The sequence below is a fragment of the Xenopus laevis genome, chromosome 4L (genome assembly GCF_017654675.1).
Source record: "Xenopus laevis strain J_2021 chromosome 4L, Xenopus_laevis_v10.1, whole genome shotgun sequence".
Taxonomy (NCBI): Eukaryota; Metazoa; Chordata; class Amphibia; order Anura; family Pipidae; genus Xenopus; species Xenopus laevis.
Window position 1 is genome coordinate 7,209,902 of NC_054377.1, and position 18,528 is coordinate 7,228,429.

At 44.7% G+C, this 18,528-nt stretch overlaps 1 protein-coding gene across 1 annotated transcript in view; it reads left to right on the plus strand.

Moving 5' to 3' along the window:
• Positions 1-10,782: 10,782 nt before the first annotated feature.
• Positions 10,783-18,528, plus strand: part of tp53i11.L (tumor protein p53 inducible protein 11 L homeolog) — a gene marked incomplete at its 5' end in the record, with an annotated part of 30,035 nt that continues 22,289 nt past the window's right edge. Inside the window, 1 exon segment of the mRNA NM_001097917.1 lies at positions 10,783-10,928.

Genomic DNA, 18,528 nt, shown 5'->3' on the forward strand with positions numbered 1-18,528 from the left:
CGAATATCGAGGGTTAATTAACCCTCGATATTCGACTGGGAATTAAAATCCTTTTAGGATTTTAGCGCAAATAGTGCGATCGAACGATCGAAGGATTATTCCTTCGATCGAACGATAAAATCCTTCGAATCGAAGGATTTTAATCCAACGATCGAAGGAATATCCTTCGATCAAAAAAAACTTAGGAAAGCCTATGGGGACCTTCCCCATAGGCTAACATTAAGGGGCAGATTCACTAAGGGTCGAATTTCGAAGTTAAAAATACTTCGAAATTCGACCCTCGAATTGAAATCCTTCGACTTCGAATATCGAAGTCGAAGGATTTAGCGCTAAACGTTCGATCGAACGATCGAAGGATTTTTCGTTCGATCGAACGATTAAATCCTTCGAAACGAACGATTCGAAGGATTTTAATCAAACGATCGAATGAATATCCTTCGATCAAAAAAAGTTTAGCAAGCCTATGGGGACCTTCCCCATAGGCTAACATTGACTTCGGTAGGTTTTATCTGCCGAAGTAGGGGGTCGAAGTTTTTTTTAAAGGGAAAGTACTTCGACTATCGAATGGTCGAATAGTCGAACGATTTTTCGTTCAAATCGTTCGATTTCGTTCGAATTCGAACGAATTTAACCAATTCGATGGTCGAAGTACCCAAAAAATACTTTGAAATTCGAATTTTTTTCATTCGAATCCTTCACTCGAAGTTAGTGAATCTGCCCCTAAGTTCGGTAGCTTTTAGATGGAACTAGGGGGTTGAAGTTTTTTCTTAAAGAGACAGTACTTCGACTATCGAATGGTCGAATGGTCGAACGATTTTTAGTTCGAATAGTTCGATTCGAAGTCGTAGTCGAAGGTCGTAGTAGCCCATTCGATGGTCGAAGTAGCCCAAAAAAACTTCGAAATTCAAAGTTTTTTACCTTCGAATCCTTCACTCGAAGTTAGTGAATCGGCCCCCCAGTGATTTGGGAAGCCGGGGGATTTACTCACAATACTGAGCAATGGGAAGGGTGTACTTGTTTATTTATTTATTGGTTGATGCACATGGTATGAGATACCTTTAATATTCACATATATTATAGGTTTATGGGCCCAATGCATCTAGAGATAACTTTGAATGGGGGTGCCTGTGCAGTGGAGATGTCACGGATCCACGACAGGTGTATTAGTAAACACACTATGGTGGGACGCACAGGTGGGCGATATTATATTTAGACATCCCCCTCACATAGGCTGGGCTTGGAGTTTACGACCGGAGGATCGGAATAGCTGCAGGGGCCCACTAAGTTTAATTGGATGAATATATGAATATCTGCAGGGTGCTACTTGCCGTTAATTGAGTGGTAGTTTTTATACACATATTTGATATATTAATCAGCATATCAGATGGATAGAACTTCAGAGCAGGCCTGTTATCGTAATTCATTCCTTGATTATACCTTTTGTAACATTTTCGCAACATTGTTAAACGCTGAGATAAGGAAGTGAATACCAGCAAAGGTTACATAATATCGTGTTTTAAGCAATAGTTTGGTTTTACTGTTTAAAAGTTGAGATTATGAACAAATGCTTTCGGTATATGTGCTATGCATTTTTAACGTGTATATACGCAGGTCATTAGTGGCACTTTTATGGCAGTTACGTTTCAGTGATGCGATAATACGTCAGTTACAATTTGTCTATGTTCCCGCCAATTCTTGTATTTAACGGCTCTTACTGACGAGCGTTTTTACCTGTGCTCCCCTGCGTTCCGTTTTTCTGCGTTCAGCCGCAGGGGAGCGCAGGAATAGACGCATTACATTTTTTCCAATGGGGCTGTACTCACACAGGCACGTGTAGGCGCCGAACGCAGGTTGAGACGCAACATGCTGCATTTTTCCTGCGTTCGCGCCTACAAGCGCCTGTGTACAGCCCCATGCGTCTATTCATGCGTCTATTCCTGCGCTCCCCTGCGGCTGAACGCAGAAAAACGGAACACAGGGGAGCGCAGGTAAAAACGCAGGCTCGAAAGGCCTCGGAGGAGGCCGAAACGTTAGTATTTAAAACCTGAGAGTGTGGACCTTTTTTGCTGTTTATATATATATACATATCAGGGATGCACTGAATCCACTATTTTGGATTCGGCCGAACCCCTTAATTCTTAGCGAAAGTTTCCGCTAAATATCGAACCGAATCCTAATTTGCATATGCAAATAAGGAGTGGGAAGGGGAAACATTTTTTACTTCCTTGCTTAGTGACAGAAAGTCACTCGATTTCCCTACCCGCCCCTAATTTGCATATGCAAATTAGGATTCGGATTAAGTTCGGCTGGGCAGAAGGATTCGGCCGATTCCGAATCCTGCTGAAAAAGGCAGAATCCTGGCTGAATCCCGAAACGAATCCTGATATATAAACCAATGAAATAGGGGTGCCGGGAGGTCCAACTTTCCTACACTTGTTACATTGTGACATCACTTACTGTACAAGTAAAATGTGACATCAACCAAAATATATAAGGATAAAAAAAAAACTGGTGATCTCAACCCACAGTCCCACTCAGAAACACAGCTCTTACAGGTAGTTTTTTTTTGGCTGTGGGCAGAGAATATAGTTGCAGAGGTAGCACGTATCTTTCATTTTTATTTCAGGTTTTTAATTTGCAGTCTCCTTAAGAGGTGTTTAAAGGGGAGGTGGGGGTGCGAGAAAGAGGGAGAGAGAATGGCACAGGAAAGGGGTATCGGGATATCATTTAAAACGTTTTATTATTGATTATATAAGTGTATGGTGCAAACGTATATGTGTTTTCTGTCCCATTGAGACAGGGCTGTTAATTAGAAGGTTCATTCCCACGCAGAAGCCAATCACTCTGCTCCGGAGGACTCTTTGTGCTCCAAAGGCACAAGCAATAGAACCTCTTTATCCTCCAGAAAGAGCCGTATTGATCGGGTGCTGATTGCTGTAGCTTGTGCGCTCGGTCATAAAACAAGTGTATGGCTATGGTTGAATAAAGGGCTTAATAGCAGTGCTGGGAGCGTTAACCCCCAATGGATCTGTGGCCTCTCTGAGTGTATTGGACTTGAGTTCACCTGCTGGGCCTTCTTCACTTAATATCAGGAGACATTATTTGCCTGAATTTAACTCATAACGAAAAAATTTCATTAGCAGCCCCCACTCATGAACTGTCAGTTCCCACTTCTGCAAGGAAGCGCCTGTATTTATCATAGACACCTGGGTGAGGGGCAGGACAGGTGGATTCCCAAGGCTGCACATAATAGATCTATTCAGGTCAATGGCTGGAATTCCTTTATCAAGATCCAGCCAGGGAACAGCTACTAGAGTCCTGCAGCGGGTCGGGTACCCCTAAAAATCTGCGGGTTGCGGGTAGAAGTTCCGGGTGCGCGTATAGATGCGGGTCGGCGGTTCTGCAGGATTGCGTGTCAGGTAGCGGGTCCAAGCGGGTAAGAATACAGGTTGCGGATTGTAGGTTGCGGGTACGGGTCGGGTAAATGGAAGCGCGCAAGACTACTACTACTACTAGCTACTACTTTTTCAAAAATGGGGAGTCAATAGGGAGCAATTGCTTCCTTTTATAAGGCATGAGTGTCATGTGACCTTATGGCAAAATGTGGGGGTGCAGAGACGACCTAAGAAAGAATGCTGAACCTTAGCCTGACTGGGCAATAATATAATATGGGACAGGAGTATATGAAATGCATACCTCCCACCTATCCCGTTTTGAGCGGGACAGTCCCGCTATTGACAGCTCAACCCGCAGTCCCGGATTTGTATTGATATGTCCCGAGTTTCTCTTTGATCTGCTGCACTGAACTGCCAGAAAAAGATACAGGGTTTCTAACTTAATGGGCTCTTGGCAGAGAGACCAGAATACATACTTAAGATACTTTTGTAATGGTTTTAGATAAGATAAGAACTTAGAGTCACAACTCAAAGGGCAATTCACCTTCATAACACACAAATGTGTTCAAACTTTCATAACCTGCCAAATTTTGTAAAATGGACATGGTAATTAGGGGGTGTGGTCACAACAATTGGCGTGGTCCCTCTTTCTGTTTCCAAAATGTTGGGAGGTATGGAAATGTGATTGGCCTCAGACTGGGGTGTCTGTGGTCCTCCAGGGCTTTGACAGCAAGGATCCCCCTCCCACTGTAATACCCCCTTGCCTCCCCTCGCCACATATCTTTTATGTTCTCAAAGGGGTGGTTCACTTTAACTTAACTTTTAGCATGTTATAGAATGGGCAATTCTAAGCAACTTTTCAATTGGTCTTCATTTTATTTTTTCAATTATTTGCCTTTTTCTTTTGACTCTTTCCAGCTTTCAAATGGGGGGTCGCTGGCTCCATCTCCATCCTGAATTTGGAAACCAGAGAACTACTGAATAACATAATAAAAACTCAAAAACCACAAAAAGATAAATAAATAAATAACCCAGTGACAGTGAGCTTTAAAGGGACGGTTCACCTCTAAGTTAACTTTTAGTTTGTTATAGAATGCTCAGTTCTAAGCAACTTTCCAATTGGCTTTCTTTTTTTATAGTTTCTTAAATAATTTTCCTTCTTCTTCTGACCCTTTCCAGCTTTCAAACGGGGGTCACTGACCCCATCTAAATACAAATGTACTGTTATTGATTACTCATCTTTTTATTCAGGCCTCTCCTATTCATATTCCAATCTCTTATTCATATCAATGCATGGTTTCTAGGGGACTTTGTACCTTAGCAACCACTTTGCTGAAATTGCAAATTGAAGAGCTGCTGAATAAAAAGCTAAAAACTCAAAAAAAAACAAATAATATAGAATGAAACCCAATTGCAAATTGTCTCAGGATATTACTGTCTACATCATACTAAAAGTTAACTTAAAAGTAAACAACCCCTTTAACTTGCAGCTGTGATTGGGTGAGAGGGGTGGGAAAGTGTCCCAGGCCTGGGTTGGTGGGGCCCATAAAGGCTGGGGCCCACCAGTTTTTTTCCCAGTGTCCCACTGGCCAAGTCCAACCATTGGTAAATCCTTATTACAGGGTTCTTGGTCAATAATTGGGTCACCACGATGGATAAACTCGTTTTTAAGTTACTAAGATGATTCTCAAACGGGGGTCACTTAAATGAACAAGAGCCCTCTTGCCATTTGAGTTTGTTCACGCCATAAAGCGCAACCCTCTTGCCGTTATCGGCCAAGTCACATGACTAAGAGAACGTGCGTTTCTTTAGGTAGGAAAAAAATGACCTAAAAACTTGTTATTGGTTTTGAAGAGCTCTGTTCTGTGTCACTCCCCATTAGGCAAGGTTATCATATGCAGATAGGCCTGTGCCCCCTGGCGTGTAGAGTAAGGATGAGTCTGCAAGAATAGAGAGTAAAGCAAGCGGCAGGTTAGAACTTGCTTCTCAAACTCAGTAAAACAGCTTCATCTTGATCATGGGATACGGCTTTAAGCAAATGATACAGTGAATGTGCTCAGCAGAAAGTAACAGGCTCTGCTCCATGTCCCTAACACCTATTAGCAGCCTGTCTCTTCTACAATTGGATTCCATCAGTCCTGGGCTGGATATAGTGATTTAATGAGCAAACCATACAAGCTCTTTCATCGAAGAGACAGGATTCAACAAATGTGAGCAAAATGACTCGCCTGCAAAACATACAGCTCTGAATAAATAATGGACAATAATGTATTTATTCCATGATCTGCCTTATGTAGAAAGATGATGATAACACTTTAATATCTGCCCCCAACCGCTGTAGAGTTAACCGGTGTAGAGTTAATTTTTTTTGCAAGGATGGGGGGGGTCGTCGGAGTCGGGAGGGGCTGGGGAGGGGTTGGGAGGAGGTCGGAAGGGGTCGGCGTCCAATTCTGGCGCACTGATGTCCAATTCGGCATGGCACATTAATTAGTTGCTAGGCTCTGCGGTCCAGTTCAAGACTGTGTGGCGGTTGGCGACCTCTGCGCTATAAAATAATGGACAGTGACTTTCTGTGTTTACAAAAAGCACAATTTTGTTGTTTTTGGGGTTTTTTGTGCTGCAATGCCTATGCTGACCAGTAGGTTGTGCTCTTCTACATACACAGCTCTTGTGTTAATGAGCTAATGACAATAGGCAATCTAGTTTATAGCTAGTTCTGGCCATACATGGGCCAATAATACCCCCTGACTCCACCTCTCCAGACCATGTATGGGGCATTCCCAATGGCCCACCTAATACCTGCCTAAAAACTGTCCAGATATCTATAATATCAGATATACAGGCTCACCCAAGCACCCCAAAAAAGGGATGATAACTTGCCGACTCAGCTTTATTAGCTTTAGAAAATCCTTATGGAATGTGTCGTTGCAGTCCCCACTTGATGGGTCTGGAAAGTAGACCTGCACAATGATCCAATTTTCGCCCAAGAGTCAAACTATTGGTTCACCCAGCATGTGGGTGCCATGTAAAGCGAGTTCAATCTGCCATTGAGGTATTATTTATTTCAACTTGTAACAGATGCTTTGAAATATATATTCCAACATCCCCCTTGGAGCTAGAACAAGGGAGCTCAAATGGTGGAACGGGATCTAACAGTAGATCTTGAGCTGGTGGAGCTAGTGGGGACCCAGCATTGTCACAAACTGTTACATAAGGCCACCCTAATTTTCAGGGTTCTGTCCATTCGATTTTAGATGAAACAGTAAAGTCTGGGCACCCCCTGAGCTAGAAGATATTGAGGTCTGCTCATTCCCGGCAACTCCAAACACCACAAGGTACATCTCCCCTTGAGTTATACATTATAGTTCTATTGATAAGGTGATGTAGCCGTTGGAGCTCGAAATATAAAATTATTCCTGTCTCTTTAAATGTAGCCATGTTAATCTAAAATTGATTTGGTCTTTAAACACACGCCACTGATTGTTATTCAATAGGCCAGTAAGTGCAATTTCGGGAACAAACCCGTACTCTGTGTGATTGGTCAGAGAAGCCGGTGCTTCAGGATCAAAGTAGAAACCTGCTTTTATTTAGAAGGATCTTTTAACCCAACGTTTTTCATGTGCCGCCGCGAAATGCGTTTCTCCCGCGGATCCAGGTTCTTCTGAGACTGATCAATTTTCAGTAATTTCCACTATTCTTTTTTTGTTGCCTTAAAGGGATACTGTCATGGGAAAAAAATCAAAACACATCAGTTAATAGAGCTGCTCCAGCAGAATTCTGCACTGAAATCCATTTCTCAAAAGAGCAAACAGATTTTTTCATATTTAATTTTGAAATCCGACATGGGGCTAGACATATTGTCAGTTTCCCAGCTGCCCCCGGTGTTGTGATTTGGGCCTCACGGGGCCCCCTATAACTCCTTGGCCCCCCTGCATCTGTAGGGTCTACTTCCGCCCCTGGGCACACCAGCGTTCCTTTAATGGAAGAATTCTATCAATGAACTGATTGGAAGAAAATCTTGAATTCGGTCAGAAAATGCACTCCATGCAATGAAATGGGATTTTTGTGGAATGTCTTTTGGAGATTGGCCCTAATCGGGCCCCTGCAACCATGGGTGCAATCTAGAGATGAGAGGCTCGAGGGATCAGTGATGATAAAGGCTTGGTGTTGAGGAACTGTCAAAAAATGCTTGGGGGCCACGGTGTGTCATTATTGTTGGGGTGGAACAGCTAGCAGGAGAAAGAGAGAGGCAGGCACCATATGCCACCCAACCCTGGAGCAACACCTAAGCCATGGAGCCCCACCAAAATAGTCCAAATTGGCGCTGGCAGTGGATCTCTAGTGAGGCCATACAACCAGAACCCATGACTGCTTTGGTAGAAGACAAACCCCTTTCCTATAAGTCTTCCTACCATAAAATATACAGGCAGGTTAATTGGCCCCTAGATTGACCCTAGTGTGTGTGTATGTGTTAGGGTCCATAGATTGTGATTGCTAAAGACAATACATGGAAACAAAAAGAAAGTGTATGCTGAGATGTATTAGATCTAAGTTATTTATGAAATTTCCTGTCTTCAGAGCTGAGGGTCTCAAAGGGACGGCCATCAGAAGGTGGGTCTTCAGGGAGAGGGTGAAGGTCGGCAGGGAAGTGAAATGCACCAACAGGAAGAATCCGGGGGAAAGATCTTATAGAGGTCAGAAGGGGATGGGATAGGATACATCCAGGGAGGAACTATATTCTTAGTTGGGAGTTGGAAAGGCATACGCATCCAATAAAGGGCTAGGGTAGGGGTTTGGGAGACTGATAAAATGATCAATCATTGAGCACAGATTGGGGGAAGAGTTGACATGGAGAAGATCTCAGTAAGGGACACACAAGAAGCTGAGCCTCTGATTAAACGATGGGGTGCTTGGGGGCTTGGCACTAGGTAGACACAGTACAATGGTCAACGTTGGGACATTATAGCGAAGAAGATTCACATTGGTAATCTGCAGAATGTACAATCCTGTATGTGGTGGTGAAAATGGTGGAGATGGTGGTATGTGCAGAGCCGGATTTATATAGCAGGCACCGCTGGACCCTCTGACGTTTATCATCCCGACCTTCCCCCTTACTTTGTGAACGGCGCAAATTTTCAGCATCGGGTCCAGAGTAATGGGGATTGGTGCACAGGGAATGTTAAAAAACTATTGTATCTCCTGCGAATCCAAGGTGCATCGGAACCAATGCGGGTGTGGTTGGGCGGCATAAAATTCTGCCGCCCTAAGCCCGGGCCTTTGTGTCCTTTCCACAACTCCTGCCTGTGTATGTGTCCATGAAGGTGACTGACACACTGGAGCAGTGGTTCCCAAACCGCCTGAGCTTGGAGGAATGGGAGTAGCTCAGTCTGAAGGCCAGTTAGGTTGAGATTCGAGAGGAAAATGCCTATTCTCTAGACATTCCTTGAAGCCATACTTGCAGGTTACTTGAGATTATTATTATTTATACAATACAGTGCCATTGTCTCCGCAGATACAAGATTTCACCAGATTAGGTGCACAGTTAAAAATAAATTGCATTCAGCTTGGAGACAATAGGGTGAGGGACCTGCTCAATAGTATTTGCACTTCTTGGCACCTTGTTATTAATTGACTTAACGTTTGTTTTCAAAGGAAAACTTGAACCAAAAATCCACTGAATTGAGGTGATTATTATTATGAACCAGAGACGAGGGAAGCTAACTAGTGATGTGTGGGTTGACCATGGGTTCAGAATGTTTAGGTTAAAATTTGCTCAACCAATAAGGGTTAGGGGTGTGGGTCAGAGTGGGAAGTACACTCCTTCACTGATCCCCAATATTCCCTGTCTTGGAACCACAGGTACTCACAGAAGTAGATACAGAGTGATTAGACGTGGGCATTGGTTGGGCGCGGGTCCTACAATGGCAACACTTTGAGTTTTTTATGACCCGCATCTCTCTAAAACGAACCTATCCTTGGAGACAAGAGGGTGACTAGATGAACTGCAGATGACAAGGCATTCCTCTGAGAAGTCCATGATCATATAATGAAGGATGGAAGGCAGGGCCTTCATTGTGGGGGACTGGGGGTTCAGGGATTAGTCCAGGACCCCCAAGAGAAAAGAAAGTATGGGCTGCAAGATGGGTGGTGTTGTGTCCCACTGCCCAGGTGAAGAGCAGACTAGTGGGGCACCGAATCCACTATTTGGTATTCCAGCTAATTCCCGAATCCTTGCTGAAAAATTAGACTGAATACTGAACCAAATTCTAATTTGCATCTGCAAATTAGGGACAGGAAAGGAAAAAGTGGAAGAAAAGTGAAAAGTCACATTATTTCCCTACCTGCCCCTAATTTACATATGCAAATTAGGATTCGGTTTGGCCAGGAACAAGCATTCGGCTGAATCAAAATCCTGCTGAAAAAGGCCGAATCCTGGTTGAATCTAGAACCGAATCCTGGATTTGGTGCATCCCTAGTATAATCCCTTTTAATTAGGGATGCACTGAATCCTCTATTTTGGATTCGACCGAACCCCCGAATCCTTTGTGAAAGATTCAGCCGAACCAAATCCAAATTTGCATATGCAAATTAGGGGTGGGAAGGGGAAACATTTTTTTACGTCCTTGTTTTGTGACAAAAAGCCACGTGATTTCCCTCCTGCCCCTAATTTGCATATGCAAATTAGGATTCGGATTCAGTTCGGCCTGGCAGAAGGATTCGGCCGAACCCGAATCCTGCTGAAAAAGGCTGAATCCCGAACCGAATACTGGATTTGGTGCATCCCTATTGTTAACTAGGGTTGCCAACTGGCCGGTGTTTTACCTGCCTGGCCGGAAAAAAACACAGTTGATCCCAATGTTATTAATAGGTAAAAAAGATAAATATATAGGGAGGCCGGAACCCTACTGTTAACCCAAGGGGCATCTATGGTCATTCTTGTGCCATTTTATCCTGAACACTAACAGCCAAATTCCAGTGCCCATAAAACAGACACAGATATTGACTTCCAACTTGGCCTTTATCTGTGAGTTCTAGTTTGACAATATCTGCCCAACATTTCTATCTACTTCCCCCAACATGGGGCCCCTGGGATATTTCTCAAGCAGCAATCAGGCTGCAGTGCAACTATAACTATTCCATTTAGAATATTCAGAGGAGCAACTCAAACATGAATTTTGGGTCTCAATGTTCACTGACAAGTTCTCTGGGGTCTTTCAGTACTGGGGACACACACAGCTCAGTGATTGGTGGAGAGGCCCAGGGTGGGCGTTACCAGCAATTCCCTCCCAGCTGCTGTAGTGAGTGAGTGAGTGTGTGGGAGGCTCAGGCATGTGTGCGCGGGGCGGTACATTACGGTAGCGATCGGGGGCGGGGGGTGCGTGTGTGTATCTGGTATTACGGCGAGTGAGCTCGGGCTGCCGGGCTGGGAGAGATGTGACCGCGGGACGAACCAAAGTGAAGCGGCGGGGGAGAAAGAGCAGCAGGACGAGGGCAACCGGCGGGGACTCGGAGAAGGGACAGCGCTGAGAGTCGGTGAGTGAGATCCCTGGGGTCGCGCTTGTTTGTCCCACATTACAAACTACGTGCTGCCTACTCCCCCCCTATTGTGTTACTGACACCCCTGCGAACTCTTCATTCCTACACCCGACCCAAACTGATCCCTGACCCTGCTACTAGTGCCTTTATTATTATTATTAGTATTATTATTAGTATACGTATGATTAGTATTGTTATTAGTATTATTATTAGTATACGTATTATTAGTATTGTTAGTATTATTATTATAAATAGAATTAGTATTATTAGTAGTATTATTATTAGTATAAGTATTATTAGTATTATTATTATAATTATTATTAGTATTGTTATTGTGCCAACATGGGAGCTGTGCCCTGCACATGCCAACACATGCCTAAAGTTCTGCACCCATAACAAGTCATTATTCCCTTGCACCCAAATACATTCCTGCGCCCATAGCAACTCAGTGGGTGGGTGCCCCTTATTAAAAATAACTCCTGTAACAAGACAATTGCTTCCAATACCCTCCCAGAGGAATAGGTGTTGGCACCCACCACCCTAGCTAGAGGAATTCGTGTACCCATGTCAGCTCAGTGGGTGCTTAATAATAAACCCTATTAACGCAGTGGGTGCTAGTGGTAACTCTACCAAGAGAATCGGTTCCAATACTCTCCCAGGGGAATAGGGGTTCACACCCACCCTAACATAGAGGACTTTTTGCACCTATAACAGCTCACTGGGTGCTTTTATAATAATCCCTCAGTAGGTGCTGGTAACTGTTCCCAGGGAATATGTGCAGCACCCAGAGCGGCTCAATAAGTGATCAATTATAACTCCTACTAACATAGTGGGTGCTGGCAGTAGAATAGGGTATTATGCCCATTAGGGTGACTCCAGGCGTCTGTTATTCTAGGGCAGAGTCCGACATATACGTATATATATTGGGGTGCTCCAGTGCATACACCCAGCTTTGATTTCCACTCTTTCTTTTCATCCCCCCCCCCATGCAACGCTGCTCTCGGTGGCAGGGGTGGAAAGTGCGGTATAAACGTGCGGATAATTAGTGATTATTTACTGTGGGGCTGCTGCTTTAGATTAGAATTAATGAATCTCAGGCTGGGAGTTTAAAGGGTGTAGGAGCCTCCAAACTGGTGAATCATTGTATTTAAAGAGCCATGTCCTCTTCAGTTTAGTTGCATTGAATCCAATGAGGAGAGTCACATGAGCATTCGGTTGCAGATGCAGGACTGGCATACAGCTTCCAGGGTGCAGGGAGTTGCCACTCTGCCTTTCTATACCTGCCATGTGACTTGCCTCTTTAATACCTAAGCTTTCTATCCCCCCTCTTATCTGACAGTTAATTCTCCTCTCTGCAATGGATTATTTTATATATATATATATATATATATATATATATATATATATATATATATATATATAATTCCCCCTGGTGAGTTTTCCTTATGTTCAATGTAAAAGAGATTTATTCTGGGAATAAACCCGTAACAGAGCTGCACATATGGTCCCTTTACCCAGGTAACTGTGTATTAACCTCTTCATTGACTTCACGGGAATCATTTATTAAGCTCTGTAAAGTGCAGCGAGAACATGTTGGTGCTGAGTAAAGCTAATAATAATGTTTGGGAGAGACCCTTTGTGAAGTTATTGGTTGCTGACAAACGTGGCACTGAAGGTGTTAATAAGCTTGGCTCTGTACATGTTGCTCGCCCCAAATACTCTCTGATCCCGCTGTCACTGAAGGAGTCAATAGCGCAGGCGACGGTTAAATGGGCTCCATTGTGCTTTCATGCCTTGAGTGTTAACCCTTTCACTGCAGCCAAACATTAATTAATCCTTGAACAAGTCTAATACTGCCTGTCTGGCTGGTTCTGATTAACCCCTTATAGTATAGTATATACGTATAACTGCACCCCTGTTAGACTGGTGGCTAAGTATTTTCTTAATGTGTAGTAAATCGGAGTAGATACTGGAAGGGTTAATCCGTGTGCATATTATGAATACTCTGGCACAGTGCGTGTATACAGGACTCCAGTGACAGCAGTTGTACAATGGCCCAGCTCATACCTCCCGGCCACATACATGAATATCCAATTTCTGCTGTGGGAACAGGCCTGGCTGTGTGTGACTGTGGGAGGCTGCTGGAATACCCGGGGTCAGGGACTGGACAGGGTCAGGGAGTGGACAAAAATCAATGGGCACAGGCAGGAATGTCACAGATTGGTGCAAGGGGCACATGTTGGTAAATGAAACAGGCTGCGGTTGAAATCAGACAAACCCAAATCCAGGCATGTGTGATGGCACTGCCACCCTGTTCTTTATGTGACAAAAATGCCAATTTACCGCCATCTCTAAAAAATCAAAACAAAAACACTTATCCAGTGCCAACCAACTCCCAAGATCCAGTCTAGTACCATAAAATAATCGCTGGCGCAGGGTTAAATGTCTGTGGCTGAACCCAGAATGTTTAGTGTGACTGGGGCAGTCACCCGTTTAACCCTTTTCCTACATGTGCCCCTCAAGAGTTGTGCTGGCATGCGGGTGCCTGCTGCAGGCTGTACTGGTTTCCATGCAGCCAGGTTTGGATGTTGATTAGCCAGGCAGCAAAAACAGTCGTTGATGTTTGTTAGGCCTAGGAGGCATTCATAGGGTTAAAATCCATTTCTCTGGCTCCCTATGACAGCCTTTGGTATGTAAGGGCTGCTGGGAGTTGCAGTTCTGCGGCAGCTGCTTGTATGTTTTGCAGAACAATGTAGGATGCCAGCAATTGAGTCATTAGAGCTGCGGCGGGCGAGGAGAGGGTTAATAGTCTGACTGGGAAACAGGTGCAAAGAAAACAAGACAGGCTGCTGCTCAGAACTGAACTTCAAAAATCCCACACCTTCCGCTCTACCCGCTCTACCCGCTAGCACCGTTGGTACAGTCTCAGCTTCCACATCTCGGCTGCCTGGGGAATAAGCACTGCTGCAAGGAAAGGGGTGAGTGGTTAACACAATGGGGTCTGGGGAGGGGCTGCACTCAGGGGTTAACTACAGAGGAGCAGACCCTGTGGCTGCAGGGGGGCCCAGGAGGTATAGGGGGCCCCATGAGGCCTTAATTAATGTGCAATTTCGATATATATTGGTAAAAAATAAAACATCTAGTTACGCCACTGGGTGCATTTAAATGATCCATAATATTGAGTTGCTTTTGAGTCGTGAGTCGTTTTTAACCCCTTCCCTTCTAAGGGGACCTGAGAGCAAAGCAACTTGTGGATTGGTGGAGGGGAGGCTTTAGCTTCAGGGGTATTGGGGAGACTGGATACAGGGGGTCGGGGGATAGTGGAGGCTGGAGATGAGGCCAGAGGGGCAGGGGAGGCTGGGGATTGGGTAAAGGGATTTGGGGAACTTGTAACAAAGTCAGAGGGTCTGGAGGGATTGGAGACTGGGGTTTGGGGGGATTGTGAGACTGGATAAAGGGGAAATAGGGTAGAGATTCTTAAGGACAGAAAAGGCTGATGAAAGGTCAGGTGGTTTGTGGTGTCCGCCATGTATTTATGGAAGGAGGTTTTGGGGTACAGAACCCTTCACATAGATGAATGCAGAAACTGCCACTAGTGGGGAAGCACAAGTCCCATCTATTTGTAGGGGTGGGAGTATCAGCCCAAATTAGTGCGGACAGATCCTGACCTCTGACCTCACAATAGATTGTCCGCCCCCTCCCATGTACAAGGTTCTATATATCTATATTTATAAATGTCCTTTCTATTCATAAAGAGATTCTGTCTGAGGTTAAGTTTTGTTCTGATCCTGCCTAAAAACCCCTCTCCAAAAACACATTATGTTCTACTGTCTTCCCAATACACTCAGGTTCAGTCTAAAGGTGGCCATACACGAGCCAATAAAAGCTACAGACAGAGCGACAGGCTTCCCCGATCAATATCTGGCCGAAAATTGGACAGGACTAAAAATCCCATCGGATTGCGGCCGTATCTGTTTGTTGATGCAGTCCCGCGATCCGACTGCCGTCCTAATAATCCGAGCGTTGGGCTCTAGGGCCCACGATCAGATCAGTCCAATATCGGGGAGGGGATCTCTCAGTGTATGGCCACCTTAAGAACTGAATCCGAATCCTAATTTGAATATGTAAATTAGGGGCAGGTAGGGAAATCATGTGACTTTTCATCACAAAAAGATTTTTTTTACACTTTTTCCTTCCCTGCCCCTAATTTGCATATACAAATTAGGATTCGGGTTAGGTATTCGGGCCGAATTTTTCATCGGGGATTCGGCCGAATCCCAAATAGTGGATGGGTTGGGAGGAAGAGGTTAAAAACCCCAGTTGGGGGTGGGGCAAAATCTTAATGGATTTGGAAGGGTCAATTAGGACCTCCTGATGTGGGGGGCAAAGAAAACCTCATGTATTTGGGAGGGGATATAAGGACCTTCTTGTATTTGGGGGGCACTATATCCAAATATTGGGGAGGCAGAAGCCACAGTTGCTGGAATCAGAACCTCCTTGTATTTGAGGGGTAACAGCTTGTGGTAGAACCAGAGACATCGGCGCTGACATCTGCTGCTTGGGATCGAGCGACGATCGTTGCGACGTGTCTTTGCTCCAAGGAGCCCGTGCGGCGCGTCATTGCGAGACTGGAGCTGCGACTAAAGGTGGAGCCCGTGTCCCTCGCTGCTTCTAATCGCCGCTCGCTTGTTGTGTTTCACTCTCTCCCCCTCTCTGCAACTAACGCTCTGCGGCTCCGAGGGAAATCGCTGCGATAATCGTGCGGGAGCTGTTGCTTCTCGGAGGTCTGTATAATCCAAATTTTATATCTATATCTTTTATATATATATATATGTATACATAGGCTGCATGTGCTTCTATGGCAGAATCGGCTCAACTAGCTTTTAATGGTTGTTAATATACTGCAACTCCCGGCGGAGGTTGCTGGGAGTTGCAGTGAAACAAAACACTGATGCACTTTGCACAGCTTTTTTTTTTTTTTTTCTCCTCCAAAGGGAAAGTTCACCTTTCAAATAACTTTGACCAGGGGATTCCAGAGATAGCGCTATCGCTGCTCTTAAAACTACAACTCCCAGCATGCCCATAAAGGAGCCAGCCTGGCGGGTGCTGGAGTATTTATAATTTAAAGTAGAAAAATGCTGTCTAAAGAGATTTAGAATGTTCCTATTTAATGGCATTTGAGGATGATGTTGTTGTTGTTGTATAGATATCCTACACGCAGCATTGTTTAGTTACTCGTCCAAAGAGCTTGCACTCTAGTCACAATTTATTTATTTTTTTATTTTTTTTTTAAGACCCAAGTGTGGTTGGGCAGCACAAAGACATCCATCGCTGGTAACCCTTCTCCCCAGGCGCCTGCGATCTTCCCCCCTATTGGGATCTCGTTGCTTTAATGAATGCCCTCGCTGACAAAGGCTCCTTTAATCTAGGAGAAAGGCTTCTGATTAATGAGCAGAGATACATTCAAGGTCAGTGTGTGTGGGCTCTATCAGGGGAAATGTTTATAAACCAGAACCATTTAACTGACACTCAGTGGGGTCCCTTGGAAGCCGGCGGAGATTTAAAGGGCCACTCCCATCCGTTTCAAGTTCATGAAAGAAAATGGAATTCTAAGCACCTTCCTGATTATACGTTACTAATTAAACATGATCGGCGGCTTTAGCGCGGTGTGTAAATGTTATTTATGGTGTTCGGATGTTCCGAAACGATGCAGCAGAAGCCTACTGGATTGACCGACTTCTGCTACATTGTTTCCGGAGTCGGAACTGGAGAAGAGGGATACACGCGGATTGATTTCAGTTCCAATTGAAGTGTTAGATTAAATTCGCTTGGTGGGTTTTTGTTTCCCGGACTCCCCCTACTAGAAATTCGTCCCCTTTAAGGTCCGAGTATCTGTAGGTTCTGTTCAGAGGTAACTGGGAGCCATTAGTTAGTGTTAGAGCCCGCAGAGGCACGCGCTCAAATTCGGGGAGATTAGTCCTCTTCTTCGGGGTGACTAATCTCCCCGAACTGCCTCCTGCCGGCTAGAATGTAAATCGCCTTCGCTAGAGATTAGTCACCCCGAAGAAGAGGACATTTGTCGTCCGGCGACTAATTTCCCCGAATGTGACCGTGCGTCTGTGCCCTAAATCTCCCCGAATCCTCCTTGTGGGGCAATTTAAGGTGACTTCGGAAAACGAAGCGCACTGATTACAATCCCGCTTGCGATTTACATTATAGCCGTCGTGAGGCAGTTTGGTGAGATTAGTCGCCCCGAAGAGGAGATTTGTCGCCGGGCGACTAATCTCCCCTAAAGATTTCTAAATGGAAATCCAAAATACCAGTGTATTAGGCGCCGACCACTGGGTGGCGCTACTCTTCATTAAAAAAAAACCCCCGTGCCAATTTAAAGGGGTTGTTCGCCTTTAGATTAACTATTAGTATGATGTAGAGTGTGATATTCTGAGACCATTTGCAATTGGTTTTCATTTTTTCTTATTTGTGGTTTTCAAGATATTTGTTGAATAAAAAGCTAGTTTGCAATTTCAGCAGTCTGGTTGCCAGTGTCCAAATTCCCCTAGCAACCAATAAGAGACTGGAATGTGAATAGGAGAGGCCTGAATAGAGAGACGAGGAATAAAAAGCAGCAACAAATATAAATGTGTAGAATTACAGAGCATTTGTTTTTTAGATGGGGGTCAGTGAACCCCATTTGAAAGCTGGAAAGAGTCAGGGCAAATAATTCAAAAACTATAAAATTAAAATAAAAAAAAAAGACCAATTGAAAAGTTGCTTAGGATTAGCCATCCTAGAACATAGTAAAAGTGGGTGCAGCAGCTTTATCCTTCATCGTACCCCCGTTAGATCAGGCCCAGAGATCAATCCCCCAGTGGGTGCTGTTTGCTAAACTCCCTGCACCCTCTGCCTACTCCCGTATTATTTCTTCCCATTCACTACAATAAATTCCTGTGGCTCCTAGGAATGGAGGTATCAGAAGCGGATTAGTAGGAGGGAAGGGTTTATAGTGGCCTCATATCATCTTGAGCATCAGTCTGCCATATGTCTTCCCTTGTTGGAACTGGTATGTAGAGGATGCTGGGAGTTGTAGTTCTCCCTCCCATATATAAGAATTGAGATTTCTATACATTATTGAGGAGGTATCACAGTACTGTGGGCAGGTTTGTTTTGCCCATGGCTGGAGGGTTACAGTTCAGTTTTGTGGTTTGGTTTATTCTCCCCTGCGCCCCCCCGTGTTGGTGAAAGTTTGGGGTGTTAACGGCTGTGGCTGGCGACCGCAGGGAACTTTGTGGCTCAGGATGTTGTAAAGAATCCGTCCTGCGGAAGAAAAACAACATTTAAATGTGAATGACGCACTCGCCCGGGTTATATATAAAGTTGTTTGTGTGTCGGGTTTATTCTGCTTCTCTGTATATTCAGCTCTGTCTCTGCAACTGCCTATAGCGGCCATGGGAAAGTCTCTGTAAACTCTGTGCTGCTCTGTATTGGGGGGCCCTGTATCTCTATTGACTCCTGCAGGGGGGGGAGGAGCCAGACAGCGGGGCCCCTGGAGAACTCAGAGCATCGGAGGGGGCCCTGTTAGGGTGAGTGTTTATTTGTA